The sequence below is a fragment of the Xyrauchen texanus genome, chromosome 43, assembly GCF_025860055.1.
Source record: "Xyrauchen texanus isolate HMW12.3.18 chromosome 43, RBS_HiC_50CHRs, whole genome shotgun sequence".
NCBI lineage: Eukaryota > Metazoa > Chordata > Actinopteri > Cypriniformes > Catostomidae > Xyrauchen > Xyrauchen texanus.
In genome coordinates, this window is record NC_068318.1 from 14,619,745 (window position 1) to 14,625,946 (window position 6,202).

Genomic DNA, 6,202 nt, shown 5'->3' on the forward strand with positions numbered 1-6,202 from the left:
GTCATTAATAGTTAATTATGCAGGAATTAATACAGGATTAATGAGTAGTACTACATTAACACTTTAGTTAGTACTAATAACTAATATGAAAACATGATGTCCCCCTCAGTGTCTATGGTGTTTATGGCCATGATCATAGTTAGCTTACATTACAGAAATACAGGGATGTATGTGCCCAACCTGTGTATTCCTTGGGATATCTCTTATGTTCATTAAATCAAATTATAAAATTCTGCATGTTTGATATTGCTGAAGGTCTTTTTTTAATAATTGTTATATGAGTCAATTGTCAATAATAAGTAATGAGTCAATTGTTACCACATAAGTATAATGGAATTACTAATGATCTGGACCATTATTCTAAAGAGAGGGTCGTGGTAATGCTTTAATAATTAATGAGCAGGTGTAGAGTATCCTTTTAAAGCAAATTGTACTTGTGTGTTATAAATATAAGTTATATAAATATAAATCTATATTTATTTTTATATATCTAGAAGAGCCACTTACGTGTTCGCGTCTTTTTCAAGATGTCGTTCCGTAAGTGTTCCTTGTGCGAGAGACACATCCTGCTGTCAGACAAGCATGAGAGCTGCATTTTCTGTCTGGGCCACGCCCCCTTGGGCCGCGAGGTTGAGCAGGGCGAACTTGAGGTGGACATGCCACACGAGCCCCTCAATCTCCACGAAGCACATATTTCCCCATACGCTATGTGCGAGACGAGCTCCGGCCCTCTGAAGGAGCGTGCTGCCCCGTCTCGTTTGGTGGATCTGACACAGGGGATGATATGGATGATAATTATGATGTCATGTCTCTCACCACGTCGGGCAACTGGTCAGTGGATGATGCTACCGGCCCTCCCCCCAATGAGGGTGAGGACCGTGTATGCACCACTGACAGGGAGATGCTTCGCGTCCTTGCAAGGGCGGTCAAAGAACTCAATCTCGAGTTGTCTCCCCAGAGGTATGCCTTGATGAGTGGTTCTTGCAGTCCGAACACCGTCTAGCGGCCATGCCCCACAGATCTGCCTTGTTCTTCCCTGAGGTGCACAGCGAACTATCTAAGTCCTGGCACACTCCCCTCTCAGCGTGCACACGCAGTGACTACATTCTCACAAACGTGGACCACGGTGAAAAGAACGGCTGTGCCCAACTACCCCCGGTGGAGGAGGCAGTAGCGGCACATCTCTGCCCAACGAGTAGCAGGGCATGGAAATCATGCCCCATTCATCCTTCTAAGCCATGTAGGCAGACGTCCACACTGGCGGAAAAAGCCTACTCGGTGGCAGGACAAGCTGGATGCAATGGCAGTGCTCCAGGTGTTCCAAGCGAAGCTCCTCAGACAAATGGATGAGCAAGGCTTTGATCCGGAGACTTTTAAAGAGCTTCGGGGCACAACAGACTTGGCGCTGCATGCCACAAAAGTCACGGCGCAGGCCATCGTAAATTTAATGGGTAACCTGGGCATTCTAGAAAGGCATATATGGCTGACTCACGGAGATGAGTGACAGAGAGAAGACATCTCTATTGGCTGCCCCTGTGTCTCCAGCCAGCCTCTTTGGCGGCGCAGTGAGTTTGCTGAATGCTACGTCACAACTCAGCAGCAGTCACAAGCCATAAGGCACTTTATGCCCAAACGGAGCATAGTGCAGACGGCTCGCCCCCGCTCTTTCTCAAGCCTGTGCCCGGCTAAAAGACCCATGCCCGCTAACTCAGTACGAGATATCAATACGGCGTACACATCTTGAACTACCTAGATGATTGGCTGTTACTAGCACAATCAGAGGCTCTGTTATGCCAACACAGATTCTTACTGCTTCAGCATCTAAACAGGCCTCAATGTAAACTGAGCGAAGAGCACACTCTCTCCCAGCCAAAATATCTCCTTTTTGGGAGTCCGCCTCGACTCCACAAGCAAGCACGTTCAGGCCATTCTACAGTGTCTGTCTCAGTTCAAACTGGGAGAACACTTCCTCTGAAGCTGTTTCAGAAAGCATTGGGATTTATGGCCATCATCCCATTAGGTCTCTTACACATGAGACCACTTCAGTGCTGGCTGAAGCGCCGTGTGCCACAACATGCTTGGCTCCAAGGGCATATGCGCATCACTATATCCCACAGCTGTATAGCTGCTTTGGTACCATAGACAGCTCCTGCATTTTACCAGTGAGGTGTCCCAATGGGGCGATGGACACCCGACATTCGACCTGGACAGGTGTGAGGAGGGCGTGGCATATCAACCGCCTAGAGCTATCGGTTGTAATTATAGCCTTAAAGGCTTTTCAGTCGGAAATAGGGAACTGTCATGTCCTGGTTCGCTCAGACAGCATGACAGTTGTGGCATATATAACCCGCAAAGGTGGAATTAATTCGCCGCCACTGTTGAGACTGGCAGGTCACCTTCCCCTATGGAGCGAGCGCCATTTCCTCTCCCTGAGAGCAACATATGTCCCAGGCTGCCTGTATTACGGCACGGACCTACTGTCACGCCAAGGGGTGATACTGGGAGAATGGAGAATTCATCCTCAAACTGTGTTGAGGATTTGGGAAATATCTGGCAAAGCAGAAATAAATCTATTTGCCTCAGTGCAGAATACCCACTGTCCCCTTTGGTATTCGAAGTCCCAAGCCACTTTGAAAATGGATGCAATGGCACACAAATACGGTATGCCTGATCCACTCTGTCATTTGCAAAGTCCGGGAGGACAAGGAAACGGTTCTATTAGTTGTGTCAAAATGGCCCAACCAGCCATGGTTTCCAGAAATGATAGAGATGCTATACAGCCCACCATGGGAAATAGAGCTGAGGAGGGATCTCCTCTCTCAGGTGCCTGGCACAATCTGGCATCCCCAGCCCCAGCTGTGGAACCTGCATGTGGGGCCCCTGAACTACATGCACCAGAACTGATGCGTTCAGTCATGAACACCATTTTACAAGCCAGAGCACTGTCCACAAGATGCCTCTGTGCACTAAAATGGAAGGTTTTCACTGACTGGTGTCTCTCACATAGTAAGGACCCAGTAAACTGCCCATACATGAAATTCTAATATTTCTTCAAGAGCAATTAGATGTAGGACTCACCCCGTCAACGCTCAAAGTGTATGTGGCAACTATATCTGGGTATCACGCACATGAAGCCAGCGCCTCTATAGGCAAGCATGACTTAATCATAAAGTTCCTAAAAGTAGCAAGACAATTAAACCCACCTTGGCCAGCTAGAGTTCCGACTTGGGACTTAACTTTAGTCCTAAAAGCTCTCGCAGGGCACCCCTTTGAGCCTTTGGACTCTGTTGATTTACGCATGCTATCTATTAAGATGTGAACCTGCTTTGGTTGACATCTCAAAATCGCACTCGCTCTTCTTTCAGTTTCAGCGCGAGCATTGAATATGGCAAAACCTGATTGGATTAGAAGCTTGATGGACATGATGCTCATTCTTTTTTTTTATTGGATCCATTGTTACTAAAAAAAAATCACTTTACATAAAATTAAACACTTCTTGTAAGATTAAAAACATAAGCATTCACATTTTAGACACTGTTTAAGTTTTGATTAGTAATTAATAAGAAGTTATATTAAATGAGCCATAGATAGTAGATAGTTCTCAATGAAGAAAATCAAATTCAGTAATTAGTGATTACCTAACAGTGAACTACCTCAGTGTCACGTTTTCTGTTTCACTTGTCACTTATCAGGTTCCATGTCACATTTTCCTTGTTGTCCGCCCCGTGTTTCACTGTCTGTGTATAAAACTACATTTCCCATGGTCCCCGGCCCTCATCACCACTGCCACAGCGTTTTTGTCTGCACCTGAATATCGTTTCTTATCTTCCTGTGTCGCTGTATTTAACCCCGTTTGTTTCTCCATTCCCCTGTCGGTCTTTGATGTATGTGGACGCCTGTTATCCGTTCTCTCTGTCTTGGTTTATTCCCCGGTTACTCCTTCTGTAAGCCTTCCGTGTTTTGTTAACCCTTCATATGCCTTCCGTGTTTTGTTTTACCTTTTCCCATTGTGGATGTTTCCTTTGTTCGTGTTTTTTCGTGTTGCCTTTTGAGTTAATAAAGTATAACTGCAAGCAGATCCTCATCCCGTGTCTGCCTTCACCTTCAATCGTGACACTCAGTCATCAGTTCGCTATTACTTACTGATTGGTTAATCATGTTACCATATTAGTAACTAAAGTGTTAATGTAGTACTACTCATTAAACCTGTATTTATTCCTGCTTAATTACATATAAATGACAGACCATTATTCTAAAGTGTTACCCAATATTCTCTCATGTTTCTCCTTGTATTGTGTGCAATTCCCTAATACTAAAAGGGTCCTCCATAAGAGCTATGGTAAAGATGTTTAGAATCAATTTTGATGATGGTTTTTTGCCAGACATTACAATGATTCCCCAGATGAAGCAAAAAAAAAAAAAAAACAGAATGGATATTACAGTAAAACTGTGTTTCTGAAATTGTGGGTCGTGACTCGTGGATTTAAAAGTGGGTCACAGATCTGTTCAGAATGGGTCATGGACAGCAAGGAAAGAACAATATGATGGCTTTATCTCCGTTAACAATTTTTGAAAAATGGGGCAGCCGAGGCAAATTCAAGGCAAAATTATTATCTTGCTTTCACCAATTTATACTGTGCTATGTGCCATGAATATGATTTTTGGGCCCGAAGCAAAACCAGTTCAGATTAAAAGACATATTATTTTATTAAAGTAAAGTGCATGGATCTCATTGTTGATAGACACTTCACATGGAAAAGAAATGTCCATTTTAGCTTCAAGCATTTTTCATAATATTTTTTGATTTTGTGATTTTTTGCGAGTTTGCGATAGCTTGAAATTTGATATATTGTCCCATCACTAGCATTCAGGTAAGTTTATTTCATTAGTATTGTGTAGAACTGTGTAAAACACATTTTTCTTCTAAGTCAAGGTGTATTGGTTTGGTTGGACCAAAATGGAACAGCTATGCAAACTTGTACTGTTCATTTTGGTGTTGATGGCAGTGCTTCACAATACAGATGGAGGCAAGAAAGGGACTGGTGTCATAAAGACACCTCCCCAAAAGCCATCACAGGGAACAAAGACCCAGCCTAACTATCCCAGGCAACCCTCCAATCTGTCTGCAGGTGGCAACCCAGGCTAGCCTAATCAGCAGTACCCTGGTGGAGGGGGGACTAATCCTGGAGGATATCCCAATCAGTACCCTGCTGGTGGTAGTTATCCCACTGGAGGTCAAAATCCTGGACGAGGCTCCAACCCTGGATGATTTCCAAACCAAGGGGGCTACCCTACTGCAGGAGGTTATTCTAATCAGTATCCAGGGTACAGAAGTGGGTACAACCCTAGTGGATATCCAGAAGCTGGACATTACCCAATAAGAACAGGAAACCCACCTGGAGCATACCCAGGAGGAAACCCATCCATCGGAGGGGGTATCCCAACTGGAACACCAACAATAAGATTCTCTGCCCACACTACAGAGGCATGTTCAGAGCTGAAGGATTTGGCGTGGGTGGCTCTTCTTTCTTCCGATCAGTGCAAAGCATGGGCTGTGCTCCCAATATACAATTATAGGCCTTGCAAACAAGGCAATGCTTGCTGCAGGTGTTGGGGCAGTGGCAGGAATGGCCATAGGATACAGAGTCTGGGAATTTCCTCACCCTAACTTCCACTTCAGAAGCACTCAAGAGGAACATTACTACAACCACTATATGTACTAATGTTATGGCTCCGGTTCTAATAAAGAAAGTAACCATGGACGCAACTACACATTGAGGCAACCAAACAAGGCTGAGCCATATGACCAATACATGGACACATGCATGAAGTGAACTGACCTTTTAAAGGAGGAGGACCAGTGGTGGCTGGTGCCAAATTTTCAGTTGGGGCTCTGAGCCAATGCTCGCGTGGGAATAATTGTTGCGCATGCGCACGTTTTTTGATATGGAGGCAGATGGATTTATCAATAAATCCCAGTCCAGACATAAATTGCGATTTACACTGAATTCTCTTTTATTCTTTATATTATTTAATGCCAGTATAATTATTATTTTTTTTTACAAACGTGTGTGCGTGCATATATGTTTGTGAGACAGACATCTTCTTTGCACAGGAATTTTGGCCTTCTGTCTTTCTGAGTGGCAAGCTTCTCAATGACCCTATTATTACAAGTCGGGAATGCTTTTGATTAAAGTTTTTT

General features: G+C 44.2%; 1 pseudogene; it reads left to right on the forward strand.

Annotated features, from left to right (window-relative positions):
* Positions 1–784: 784 nt before the first annotated feature.
* On the forward strand, positions 785–5,897 carry LOC127635518 (uncharacterized; annotated as a pseudogene).
* The last annotated feature ends 305 nt before the right edge of the window (positions 5,898–6,202 follow it).